Source organism: Buteo buteo, chromosome 21, assembly GCF_964188355.1.
Source record: "Buteo buteo chromosome 21, bButBut1.hap1.1, whole genome shotgun sequence".
Lineage (NCBI taxonomy): Eukaryota > Metazoa > Chordata > Aves > Accipitriformes > Accipitridae > Buteo > Buteo buteo.
This window is the reverse complement of record NC_134191.1, coordinates 25,505,914-25,520,408: the sequence shown is the minus strand read 5'-3', so window position 1 is coordinate 25,520,408 and position 14,495 is coordinate 25,505,914. Positions and strand designations below refer to the sequence as shown.

The 14,495-nt window shown below is 42.0% G+C and overlaps 1 protein-coding gene and 1 long non-coding RNA gene across 2 annotated transcripts in view; one reads left to right on the top strand and one right to left on the bottom strand.

The window, feature by feature from the left end:
- The window catches only part of CARD19 (caspase recruitment domain family member 19), a 51,086-nt gene that overhangs the window by 22,237 nt on the left and 14,354 nt on the right, over positions 1-14,495 (top strand). The window lies entirely within an intron of this gene.
- LOC142042958 (uncharacterized) lies at positions 7,320-13,402 on the bottom strand. The gene is made up of 2 exons (XR_012653890.1): positions 11,669-13,402; positions 7,320-10,310 (listed from the first exon to the last, which is right to left on the bottom strand). It is a non-coding gene; the product is annotated as an uncharacterized LOC142042958 (long non-coding RNA).

The window sequence follows — 14,495 nt, the reverse complement described above, 5'->3', positions numbered from 1 at the left end:
TTTGGTTTGGGTATTTCTGGCAAGATTTTTAACGTTTTCATCTGGTTTCAAAAAGTCTTTGCAGTTTTTCTGCTTAACTTGTTTAGTGATCTGAAGTTAACAGGACACATTGGTGCAACGACTGGATGTCTTTTGGTTAAGCCTTGACTTTGTGTCATTTTGGTAGTCCAATGAATCATCAAGACTTGGGTGGAGGTCTACCTCTTGGTATAAAGTGACTTTGACACAAGATTGATTTTAAAGGCTACTTTGACCATCCAAAAAGGGACTCAGGTAAGAACACGCAGACGAATTTGTTACTGGCCTGTTCTTCTGGGTAAGCTTTGAAGGGGGAACTGCTGGCCCAGGTGCTCCTGTGGGCAGTGTTAAAGGATCCTACCAAAGCAGTGCTGTAGCAGGAGAAGCTTCAGGGGGAAGTTGCTGACCCACAGCCTGGATTGCATCCCCTGCTGAAACACTTTCTTTAGGGGCCAAGAGGAACCCCAGAGCCTTGGCACCTTCCCATAGCACGTGAAACGCTGTTAAACAGGAGCTGGGTTGTCAGTGCGAATGGAGGAGGATCTCTTGTTGATCAGCAAGAGACATCCTCTTCATCCTTTGCCCTCCCTTGGAGTGTCTCTGCCTGATGAGTTGAAAGGAGGGTATCTCCCCAACTTTCCTACTGCCTGGCGTGCAGCTTTTCGGGAGAAGAGGGAGAGGAGCAGCTTTATTACCAGGAGGCCACACTTGCATCTGTGCTGAGCAGGCATGTGGTGGCCTGACCCTCTGCCACTGCAGCAAAGGTCTCGTGCCTGGTGCCAGGAGAAGGGACTGGCGCAGAGCTTTTCGCCATGGACGTCACCAAGGTTCTGATAAGAGTGAAAAAACAGCTTGATTAAGCTACGAAACTGTAGGATTTGGGGGAGGGGGTAATTCTCATTATAGCTTCAACTCGTCCTCTTCATAGGGACATTATTCATGTCAAATGCAAAAGAAACCTGTGGCTGGAGCTGAGACAGGTATGCAGCAGCATCGCGCTCTTTAATTCAGTGTAGCTGCTTCAGCATAAAAGAGCATTTCAGGTGAATCCTGACCTGCCCTTTCTATTTTGGAGCACAGACCACTATGCACTGCGGTTGCAAGGAAAAGCTGTCTGCCATGTTGTTGTTGATAAATCTTTAATAACATTGTGCCTAGTAAAGCAAAAACCATTCAGACTTGGTCTGCACTTCGTGAGCTGCTAACAGGGGAAGTCAGATGCCAGCAGCAGGAGCACCACGGCATCTGAAGCCTCAATAAATAACTGGCAAGATGTGTCCTCATGGTGCAACTTACATCAAGTCCTCTCTTTCCAGTAGCAAGATCTTTCATCACACTCAGGTGGGGTTTTTTTCCATTTTTTTTAAGCCCTAGGTTTAGCTACCCTGGGGGTTTCGCAGGACCAAGCCCCGCAGCCCCTGTCCGGAGGATGCTCCGTGCCATCCAGCGGCTGTCTCACACTCACCAGTGCCAGCCCCAGCAATGGCCCTGGATGGTAGCACTGCCTGGTCCCTGCGGCTGCCTCCCTGCTGAATGCCACAGCTCTGCATTAACAGAAGGGGAGAGATCTAAGATTATTTTCCACTGTCTGCACTGGCCTAATTAATTTTAAAATTTCCTAGCCGATGTTGAAAATAGGATGCCTGTGCCTCTTAAATATTCCTGATCCATAATGGTTGTGGACAGCTGTATTACGTTTCTCATCTCTTTGTGGAGGAAAAAATAACACCCACTCAGGCTGAGATTTCCAAATCTACCCGGGGCTGAGAAGCACACTGGAAATGTTTGGAAGAGGTGTGTTACCGTGCTCCCATGGCTGCCTGGGGAGAGCTCAGCCCTCTGTCCCTCTCCCACCCTTCCCGTGTCCTGGGATGACCTTTCCACTTGCCTGAGTGTTTCATTTTCAATAAAGATTTGTTAACAGGGTTCCCAAGCACAAAATGGATTCCGGGTATTTTCAGAGAGGAAGAGGCAAAAAAATCTGCGCTCTCCATCCTACCAATTCCAGCATGTTCTTGCTTTGAAGGACAACACATTTTTAAAATTCACAGGTATCAAAACCAAAAGGTCGCTCCTGAGCAGAGCTGGTGCTTCCTGCCCCTTTCTCCAGCCAGGCAAGCTGGCAAGAGGGCACGGAGCTGCCTGCCCTCTGCTACAGAGGGGTACGGTAACCCCGGCCCTGGGCTGGTTCTTGGGATGCTGGCACAGGGGAAACAAGGGGTAGCACAAGGGAGACAGGCACCGTGCTGCAATAACCAGGAATGATCAGCAATAGCTCTACTCTCACACTTTTTCCTCTACACCAAGAGAGGAAAATCCAGAATTCATCATTACCTTCAAATGCAAAATTGAGCCCATTATGCACAGATGAGCACTGACCAGTCAGAAGCTGTGCTGGATGCTTCTAGATGTGTTTTAGACTCCAAAGGGTACCTTCATATGCTGTTGGTAGCTTTTGTTCTCTGCCCCACACCTTACACAAGCTGGCTGCATTCTGGTGGATTAAGGGTCCTGCAGAGGGGATGTTCTTGTCCCATTGCTGTGTGCATGGGGTCGGACCAGCTTCTGAATCTCTCACCTGGAGGGTTTATAAGGCAAGTACAGGAGCTTGTTCTCCCACCCCATATCATACACCACTCCATACCTGCTTTGCTTTAGTTTTATGCTGGTTTATGGTTGTGCAGCTAGAGCCTCCGGAGGTGAGAAGAAGCTCATCCTTCACTCTAAGGTCTCGCATGTGTTTCTTGGAGGTGGCCCAAGTCACCCTGTTTTATCACTGCTGCTTTGCGCTGCTCTGGAAGACCTCTACCCTACCAGGAGGCAGGAAGATAGTTTATGGTAGGTAGGAACCAAGTTCAAAGTCCAGGTATAATAGGTAGAATGATAGCAGAAAATAATAATAATTATTAATAATAATAATAATTTACATGATAGCAGTTTTCTATGAGAGTTGCAAAGGCATCTTGCAGGGTATTCCCAGGCAGGGACCACTGTGGGGCACAGGTGAAACTTGTCCTGACTAGCATGGAGTTGTTAAAAAACCAAACAAGTAGGAAGGAAATTCCTCATTCAGAGCTGGATGGAATTCAGCCCTGGATGAGTCTAGGCTGGTCCTGACTCTGGAAACAGAAACAAGAAGACTCATTATTCCATTACACCCTGTCTGTGCAAGTGAAGGGGACGTGCAAATTAAACAACATAGTAACAGTTTAAAGATGCAGGCATCGCTATTTGATAACCATGGTCCCTTCGAGATGTTGTGATGACATCTATCAGGGTGGCTGTGGGATGCAGGGCTTTCAAACCTGGGTTTTTATCAGCATGGAGAAAAAAGAGCTTTTACAGAGTGTGAAGGAGAATACTGACCAACACAGGCCTGTCGTGGCTTGCTCTCACACTGCTCCATTTAGTGCACTTCATACAGTTTGATTTCGTTTAGTCATGTTCCCAGAATTTGAATGTCCACGAGCGATGGAGAGGCCCGAGGGGAAATACAGTCATTTCTTTCCTGAACAATGCCTCTCCCTGGCATGCTTGATGAATCATATTTTTTGACACAGAAAAAAATTAATCCTGTTTCAGGGTAAAGACACATAGCTGTCCCCCTTCATAGCTTCCACAAGTCCGACACAAATGTGAAACATAAGGCCTTTCCAATGCTTTAAATTATTTTCATCCTCGATGCCAGGAAACTGGGGTAATGTTGGGTGGTGATGAAACTATTTATTCTCAAATATTTTTGGCACCAGTGAAAATGGTTGGCAATGTTTCAGGAGTCCTGGTGTGGCTCTTTGTACATGGCACCAGATTTATCACTCACCCCCTAACTAATTAAAACCTGTACTGTAGAAAGGGGGTTGGGGCTACCTCTGAACTGGAAGATTGGTAAGCGGAGGAGGGGGAGTGGAAAGCATCGTGAAGGAGGCTGGAAGAAAAAGTAACCAGAGTTTTTGCTGTCTCTGTTTCTGACAAAGCCCAACTTGCCTGATGAGCAGGCATTGGGAAATCTCTGTTCCCAGTTGGGGAACTGTGGCACTCTCCTTGGGAAGGCAGCTAGGTTATTAAATAGTTCTCGTTATTAAATAATCCAAGGGGGGGGGGGGAAATAACCATGAAAACAGTTCTTCTCTTCAATAAACTGTGGAGAAGAGGAAAGTGAGTTCAAAATAATTCATTTCATCCAATAACAGGGAAGGTAATTTTCTGTCACTAACTTTGGATAATAATTGGTTAGATATTATTCTTGAAAAGATTGTTTTCTGTGTCTTCCACTATTTATCATAATGTATCCTGCAATGACAGGTAGGCAATCCTTCCAATATCACAGCCAAGGGCCATTAGAAAAGTGGGGCCGAGGTTGAGCGTGTGCATTTAATACAGAGAAAAGCATCCAATCAGTGTGAAAATGTGAAATTCCTCCTTGCAGAAGAAGAAGCCTTTAAACACCACATTTATTCATGTCAGTCTTTTTGCTGTGTATGTACCTAACACGGCCAGTGTTTGCTCCCTGACACAGCCAAGAGCCACCTGCTAACAGTGTGAGTGTTCCACAGAATCATAGAATCATTTAGGTTGGGAAAGACCTTTAAGATCATCAAGTCCAACCACAAACCTAACACAGCCAAGTCCACCACTAAACTATGTCCCTAAGTGCCATGTCTACACATTTCTATTACCTCTGCCCATGCTCCTGCCTCCTCTGCTCTCCTGCTGCTGTTGAATGTGTTTAAATGTAAGCATATGAATAAATGACAGTGGGGTTGAGGGTAAAACACTGGGTACAGCTGGCACATCACCCCTGCAGTGTTTGGACTTAAACCAGCCTCTGATGAAAAACCTCCTCTAAGAGCCTGCTGTGGCCATGCAGTTATTTATCTCTTCCTCAAATGCTTTCTCTCATTTATTTTAATTTATTTCTTGCTCTAGTAATGTCTTGGTTTAGCTTTTGACTCTGGTCCAGCCTTGTTGATCACCTGCAACCATTAAAAGGCTGCAGCAAGACCCCCGCATGACACCAGGGTGAATGGGCTCCTCTCCTGCTCCTTAAATATTTCAGCTGTAAAGCAGCAACCTCTCCCTTTTCCAGGGGAAAAAGACAGCCTGCGCCTCAGACATGTAGCTTTCTGAGATAAAGGCGGTGGGAATATGAGGCACAGCAAACTTTCTTCTCCTTTGCATACTTCCAAGCTCAAGCTGAGTAGTAGTCCTGAGATAGTTTGCTTACTTTTCAAGACTTTTGACCATGGTGCCTTGCGCTGTTGTATGTGAAAGCTGCTAAAATCAAAATGACACGCTGAAATGTTATTTCATAAAGGAGAACATCATCTCATTTCCCATCACTGTGAGAGGTTTCTTCCAAGATACATACTGTCCTCTAGGGTAGTTCCTTGGGGCAAAATCTGTGTCTGAACATACTGGTGGTGTGGTCTTTGAAATGCGTGAACTTCACTTTAAGGTCATTAAATTTGTGTATGTTTAAGTGATGTTAGCCATGTTCATTTCTACTAGGAAAAAAGTAGTTTACAAAGAGCTACCATCTGGTGATATCTGGGGTACCAGTTGTTTCCTGATTATTCTAAGGGAAATGTGGTATCTACACTATTCTTTTGCAGTATGCTTTCCTGGATATTGGTTTAATAGTGATAATACTGAATGTGTTGTCTGAAGCACTAAACAGGAGTGCTTCTGCTCTGCTAGATCATTTCCCTACAGACAGCGTAGCAAAACTGCTGGGAGTATTCAGAAGGTCTTGGTTTATTATAATTTCTTAATGGAAGTGTAGGGTTTGTGGGGACGGCCATGCAAAGATGGGAGGCTCCATCTCCCACATTGGGATATTGTGCTTATGTATATGACCTGCAAATAATTTCTTTAAAAGCAAAACACTGTCATTTAGCAGCAACGTGGCTTTTTCTTGTATGCAAACAACTAAGGAGATGGCGAGCCTGCTTCTTTTTGGTCTCAGTACTTCTGTATGCCCGATGCTGCCTCTAACCTTACGGCAGAACTGATGAACTATTTTTCTTTAAATGTGCAGGTTATCAAAGATACGAGTTCATACATATGAAAATATATCATCAGTTTTCTTCTAAGTGTTCCTACTGCCCTGCAGTAAGTAAACACACTTTCAGTAGAGCCAGTTCTCCTGTGGTTTGACAAAATTATATTGTAGAACAAGGACCAGCTTTAGACATTGTTGGGGAGGGGTGGTGAAAACAAACTGTAAAACAGTGCATAAATTGGTACCGCATGTAGCATTTCCTGAACCAGATAAAACTTACAATGGCAACACCTTTGGTAAACTAGAAAATAAGCAGAGCTTAGCATTTGGATTCTGTCACTCATTTCTGAGAACTCTTTTGTACATATTTGAATGATTGAGATTATCATGTTTCTTCTTCCTCTAATACCAAAAGAGCATCCAGGCTTTTAGGGTAACAGAAAGTAACAAGCCCGTGCCCTGGTCCAAGGAGATGAGCACAGCACACCAGCACCTCTGGTACAGGGCAGTGTGCCCCAGTCATCTAGTACCTACACCAAAGCATGTTTGGCAGGGCTCAGGGCAACTTGTGGGAAGATGTGCCAGAACACAGGATAAAGCATTTGTTAGAATAAATTAAAACGAGTGACCAAAACCTTACAAATGATAGTTGAGGGGAAAACAGTAACCAGGATTCTGCTTTCTAGTTCAGCCCATTTTATGTAATACTCAGCTCCAGAATAAGCTTCAGGAGTGACCTGGTTTAGAAGACAAATACTTAAAAGTCAGTTCCAGTAAATATAGTTGTTGTCACCTGCTTCAATAAGTACAGCTACACCAAAAATTTCAATCCAGGCAGTCCTAGATGCTGAAGGGACTAATGAGAATGACCAGAGCGGCATGTGTAATTCTTACTCTGCTCAGAAGCTTATGAAACAGAAGTAAACGGATGACCTGGCATGAACCGTTTCCCGAGACAGCCTGTAAGAATTCATCTCGCTTCATTATTGATGACCTCTTTTTAAGTGAAATGTTTGCCTACAACCAAGAATGCTGGAGAAGCACAGCAAACCAAAGAACTATTTAAACCCAGGCATTTGTTTGCTGCCCCTAGGAGATATTTGCTAGGATTTTAAATAAGCACCTGACTTAAAAGAATAATAATCATGTGATTAAATAATTTATACTTGAAACCAACTTGCAGATGCCTTTGTCTGCTAAAAAATACATGATCTCTGAAGACTTCAGAGACTTGAAACACGGATTGCGTGTTTGAGGATGTTTTGCAAATGTTACTTAATCACCTTAAAAGACATGGTAATAAACCAGCATCCTTTTTATTTAAAAAAGACATCCAGCTGCAAGTTGAAACCTCCTGATGCCCAGTACAGTCTTGTAGTCAGATGGATGGCTTTCAGATCAGGTTTTCATGTATTTAGAACCAAAAGAAGAGACCAGGCCCTCTGAAGTTGCAAGTATCTCTGTTGTGATGCTTCAGCCACACTTTCAGGAGCTCAGGAGGCAGAAGGATTCATGACAGTTTTTTGTTGTTGTTCTGTTGTTCTTGTTTTGTTCCGCCCAGCTCTGGCAGACTTCAAGTGAACAGACACCTACCCCCTTAATGCTGATCTCCACAGCCAGCTCCTGGCACCCAACAATGAGTTCAAGCTTGAAGTATTTTTTCTTTCCCTCCTGTATGTCCCAAAACCTGTGTCTTGCAAAGTCCACTGGAATCTGTAGTTGACAAGTCATTGCCTCGTGACTGTTCCCTGCTCTATGGCGCTGGATCCAGTTAGTTCCACAAGCCGCTGGGAGATGGGATATACAAGCCTTGGTAGTTTCTGTTGGACAAGAGCTTAGCAGCAAAGATGCTATAAGAACAGCTATTATGTTTTTCAGGAGAAACCTGCTGTAACAGCTTGTTTGCTTGAGTGACCTCAAAAATTATGCTCCAATAAAAAAGGGAATAAAATGGGAAAAGACCTGGTATGTCCGTACTGCACCCCCCTCTGACTGCTGTTTCAGTGCAAGACAAACATGATCATGCTCATAAGAGAGGGCCATGGCAATAAGTAGCACAGGAACGGAAAGCTACATTCAAAACTGGGCCAAATCACCACCACGTGTAAAGATGGTAAACATCAGTACAGCCTGGGCATCTGTTTGCATTTGCCTTTAGGGTATTAAGGACAAGCCCAAAAGTGAGTGGATTAGCAAAGTGCCAGAAACACATTTCTTCTTATTTTAATGTCTTGCTAAAAAAACGCAGAGATGCAAATCTGGCAATGAAAAATATCTAATATTCATAACTAAGTTAAAAGTAACTATCTTTTGGACAGGTTATGTATTTAGGATGATACAAAGCAACCACTTCAGACACCTAGCTTAGGTACAGTTTCCTGTACAGAAGAGAGGTAGGTGCCTCTAGAGAGCCTCTCCAGACTGAACCAGATGCACAGATGGGCAAATATTCCAGTGAGTAAAAAGGTGAAGGTAACAAAGGTGGTACATTCGAGGATCTTATCAAAATTACTGCCCAATGTTGAGCCACAGATAAATTTGATGCTTGGAATGGCTCTGCTTATAGTTGCCTATTTTCTCTGAAAGAAAGGTTTTTAAGGTTTTCAGCACTGCTATTTGGCCAGTCAATTCACCACACTACAGCATTGAAACTGTGATAGCACAAGTATGTATGAATAGTCCTTCAACAGTTTGCTGGTTTGTTAAAAATAAGGAAAATTGTCCTGAGTGCTTCATTCAGAACTTGTTCTGAGCTACGTTTAAATTAGTACAACACGCACAATTAAAACCATTGCTTGGTAGATACTGGTTAAATACATGTTAAGTTAGAAATGAAGCAACAAAAGATGAATTAAAAAATGAAAAAGAGTGTCTATTCCATTACTAATCACACAAGTTTCTGATTTGTCTTCTGTTAGTAATTCTACAGAACATGTAAATGAAGATATGGTACATCAATGGGCTTTGAGACATAACTAACAAGAAATGTGACCAATAAAAACTGTAAATGAGATGAAACACACGGAAGTCAAACTTCTATTAACATGTGCAAGGGAACATTTAAAAATTAATGGTAAGGAAATGTATTAGTACAAATCTGCATCTACAAGTAAGCACAATTTAGAAAACTAGGATTTTTCTGATTGCAGATGTCATACTTCGGAAATAAAAAATGACTGAAATGTTTTTGTTGCAGAAATTTTTATAACCTACACCATTACTAGCAATACTGTATTTAGAAAAAGTGTCAGTCCCTGAGCCAGCAGGTAAGAACCTAGAAGATATAAATATTTTTATATATATATGTGTGTTTAAAAATAAAAATTAAAAAATTACTTATGCTTTTAGCCATAAACTCATAAGAGTAACACAACTGCAGCAATCAATCTTGGGAAGAGAAGAGGGAAAAGTAAGTTACAGAGGGGTGAACTTCTTTCAATTTGCTACTTGAAATGCTGACAGGTACTCAGTACCAGTTTAGCACGTAAAGTTCACCCTGTATCCTCTAGTTTTCCAGTTTGGCCTAGAAAAAGTAGCGCTTCTAACAGGGTTTCTAGAAATATATTAAAACCCACGGAATACAAAGTATAGCAGTTAATAGTAAGAAACTATTAGTAATTAGGTTATTTGTGTGTCTGGGCACAAAGGAGAGGAAATTTTAAGTGTGGTCCAGAGATGAAGAAACAGGACAAATGAGTACCTGTGAGCAAAACTGGACAAAAGATAGCCTGCTATTTCTGTTTGTCTCATCTTTGGTTTAGCTAGAGTGGACAAAAAAGAAAACAAGGCACAGCTCCCTTTGCACACTGCAAAGAACGACCACTGCTGCGCTTTGGAGTACATAGGTTTGGTGCCAAGCAAGTGAAACAAAGGACAATGTGACCATGCCAGAACCGAAGGCCTGACATTTCTTACCATGGTGGAAATGACAAAATGCCACAAAAACAAAAGGCATGGAAAATGGGAAGCCCTGTTAAGTGCCACGGGTTGCTTTTGCCTTGTTTGATGAGCTTATGCCACTTCTCTGAAAAACAATGAGTTTCTACAGAAACTGAAACGCCAATATTCCAGAAAAACGATGTCCTTGGATCAAAATCAACCTTTCCTTAGATGCCAAAGAGTTTAAATATTAACACATGGGAAAATTTAAGTACGCAAATGTGTTGGTTGTTAGAAACTTGAGAAAGCTGCTCGGTACGTCCAGCTTCTTCAGATTATCTTTTTTTCCCCGCTGTGTCCAAGTGTAACTGTCTCAAGTGCAAATGGCATCTAGAATGAATGATTCAGGTCTCTGAAATACAAAACAAAGATATTGAGATGTTAGTTAAACAGGAATTACAGTAAATGACAAGTTTGCCTTAAAGGGGGAATTAAGTTTTCTTCAGAAAAGTGTCCATAATAGTAAAAGTGAAGCCAGAAAATGGTGGCCACTCATGTCTCTCAGGGCTTTGAGGAGGTTGTGGCAGCAGATCGAAAAAGACTTATTTTCCAAGTTACATTCAGATGACCAGATGTTTTTAGCAAGGGCAATGTACAAATGAGCAAACAACAGATGTAATGTTCCAAAGCAACAAAGAACTTCCACATTGAAGAAGTCTGGAGCAAAAAAACACAGGTCCCAGACACCACATTTGGCCATTTTATTAGGAAACTGCATGCGTGAGAAGCACGAAGGCAGGATCACACAGCTGCTGGTTTAGTACGGATGTAAACTTGCTTTAAACACCCTTTGGTCTTGCCTCTACCTGAGGTTACATAAACCAGCTACTGTTTCTCCTTTATTGAGGCACTGCAAGTTTACTAAAACAATTTCAGCAGTAGATACCGATCATGTTTATGTATGTGAGCAAATACTGTGCCTGTGCATAGCTGTATGTGATATATGATAGATAGCTATATGAGCTAGTACCATCCACAAGGCAGAACAGTGTTTCATGCCTTCATGATGATTTCAGAAAAGTTATATGTGAAATGGTTTCTCATTTAAGACCGAGCTTTCTCACTAGGGATTCCACAATCCCAGTCATAATTAAGCCACAAAGCCCTTTGGGTTGACAGTTTATGGAGGACAGAAGGAATAGTAGAGGAGAAACTCCAACACAAATGCTGTGAAGAGCCCCTTCTTGCCAGATGGTGTCAGCTAAGCAGTAAGACATTGCACAAAACCACTGATGTTTCTGTAAGACTTAGCCACATACATGTGGGAAGGAAGGGGAAAGTAGACAAAATCCATGGACAGGTGGGAGAAATTTGCAGGGGGATGCACTTCAAGTGTTTAAAGAGCTAATGCACAGTAATGTTCAGAAGCCAGCCTGGCATGTTAGTGCTGTCCAAAGCTGAACTGGATTGTAACACAAAAAACAGATCTTCTGCAAATTCTGTAACAGCTGCAGGGTTCTTCAAAGCACTTCAGTATTGAGTTCTGCTGTAGAAAAATACAGCAGTTGTCTTTGGGAAATGCTGCAGAAGCAGCATCTCCTAAAAGCCAGTGAGAGATCAAAAAGTGAGCAGAGCTGGCACTGGTACTGGGGAGAATCAATAAGGCACCTAATTAGAGAATGTGGTACTAGTAGAGAAATAGCGGATGAAATGTGGGTGAGCTCACCCATCACTGCAGTATCCTGGTAAGGCAAGGTGTGTCATACCTACCTTCTGGATAGTAGCTGACTTCTCAATATACCATTATATTAAGGCACTAACTGGCTTGGGATTGGATTGTCAACTCATCTTCCTCTCTACTCAGCATACATCGGTGTGATAAGCAAAACCTGCTTCTCCTCTCTTCCCTCTTGAGTTTTTCTTTCACTGTATCAAAAAGAGGCACAGTCGGGATTCTGGTATGCCACCTTGTCCATTATTTTAATTTCTTGATGTGTATTTCAGATTCTTGTCTCTGCCTCTGTTCCTGGCTGTTGTGCATGTTTGTTCCTGTGAAGACAGCTAAAATTCCAATAATCCTTCATTCAGTTCTCTTGGCTTTGCCAGCGCAATTTTGTGGTTAGTGTTTCAGTATTTTTTTAGTATGTATTACTGAGATGGACATTCTACCTATAATTCTGATAATATCTCAGGTAATCTATGTGCTCTTGCCTGCTAAAATTATGTATTTATTAGTTTATTTGTAGAGACTGTGGCCAGAAACTACAATAAAACTATCTTGTTTCACTGCCAGAATTTCACAGGTTTTGGTTAAAGCAGAAGATTCTGCCCACACCCCAAAATAATTTCATTCTTCATCTTCCTAGTAATTTGTTGCACTGATTTCCCTCCATGCTGTTTAGAGTCCTGGTAAATTTTAGTCTGTTTTCCATTCTTGTTACAGATTTCTGCTGCACCATGCATCTTCAGATTAGGGGTTTAAAGGCCTTGTATCTTCTTTTTCATGGAGAAAGGGTTTCATCTAGAAGTTAACTCAAATTGATAATGTTATATGTATGGGCTGTCTGCCTTGTAGCCAGTGTACCATGGCTTGCCAGGAAAGTCAAGTGATTCCTTCTTCAGCAGGTCTTCTGAACGTGATTTGAGAATTGGAAGATAAAGAGCAGAGCAATGTTGGCACTCACAGACTTAGCAGTGCTATTTTAAAGGCAGATTTTGGACTATATAGTGCTTCTTGGGCTACAAGCCTACAATTTAGGTTTATCTTCCCCCAAATTGTTCAGCATAGCTATGATACTAGGAGGATACCCATTTTGATTCCCACAATTCCTATATTTATCCTTCTGTGTAAGTAAATAACAAACATTAAAATGCAGGTAGAGCAAACAATATTGTTCTAAATGACTGCATGTATCATGTAAAGTGATACTGCACATCTTTGCGGGCTGAGTCTCCCACAAAGCCAAAGCCCTGCAGCTTGGGAGGACAGAAAAGCCACACTATCTGCATAGGATCTGAAGGGCTCCAATGATGTGTAGTATTATATGTTGGACTTAATAGCCCTATAGTTACTTGGATAAAGATTAAGTCTTCAGCGTTCATAACAGACTGGATGTAGTATACTTGAAACCTTTCTTAAAAAAAGAAGAGGCATTTGGAGGAAGCAAAACAATATTATTTTTCTTCGTGGTTTAGTCAGCAATGAGGAAAAGGAGTGGCCAACCCAGAAGGACAACTTTTACACTTCCCGTGCATGACACGTGCAAGGGGCCCCTGACAAAGTTAGATGCCGTCATCAACTTTTGAACTCCTACATTTACAAATACACTGTAATAACTTAGCAGTTCCTAGTCGCTTTGGCTTTTGCAGTAGACTGAAGTAAACTCCTTTGTTTGTGAAGGCTAGAACTGTATAGATAAGCTCGTGGCTATTTTTAAAGCTATGCCCTAGTGTGCACTGCATTCTTGTATGCTATGCCCTACTACCTTAGGGTGCAGAGGCCACACTCACCTTGTACTTACTGTCTTGATGCTGACTCAGCAAGCGGCTTCTGCACTCCAAAGGCAGTGATAAAAATATTCACAACTACTATAATGAATACTAGTCCAGTTGCAAGGTTGTTGAGGAAATCCAGCTTTCCATGTTTTGCAGGGTTGTTAAGGTCATATTTTACTTCAAAGAGAAAGGAAAAAATATTTAATTATATGTATATTTCAAAATCCAGAATAAAAGTCTTCACTACTCATGTGGGTCAAGAATTTCTCTTACACTGAGCTATTTGCATCAGTCATACTCAAAAGGGAAATAAGATTCTGCAGTGTCAGCAAAAGTGCTAAGGAGATCTTTAACCACAAGGAGCCTATTAACTTCCAGTTATTAGCATCTAATCTCTGTGGATGCACATGGGAAGTAATGCATACACAAACATTACTAGAAATCTTCTGAGTTCTTGATCTTTTGAAATCTAGTTTTGTTGCAGATTTTAAGCATTTAAAAATTATTTCAGTCTTCTGACATGAAGCTTGAAGCCCTGACAGGGTGGAATGAAGTTAAATTTCCTACAGCTAAAATGCTACAGGTTCTTCGCAGGCAGCCCAATCTCTTTACCAGTGCTGGATTGGTTTTTGTACTGGTGCCCTTCCCCAGCTGTTACTCCCTGCTTTTGCACTGATTCTGCTTTTAGAAAGCAAGGGCATTATATCTGTTAAACAGAGGAAGATTTCAAAGCAGTGTAGCTGCAAGTTCTTTTTACAGAGAGCATCAGCTGTGTAAACATTTTCTTTTGTTTCTTCCAGTTCTTTGGTTGAACTGCTATAGGGAGTGAGGGAGGAACACACAAGGGAGATGATAGTATTAATTTAGTTTAAGCTTTGATTCCAGGCCTTGTGAAAACATATAAATGAGTTACATTGGACTGATAATAATCTTGATGATAGGGTAAAGCCTGTGCTTGTACAGGACAGTAAGAGTCCGGGGGCGCTTGCCTGGCATCATGTGGAAACCCAAGATTTTCCTCTGTCTGTTCTTTTGCAGTGAGGGGTCTGCCACTCAGACCCTCTGCTGAATTTGTTTGATGCTGGTGGAATGAGCGCCGATG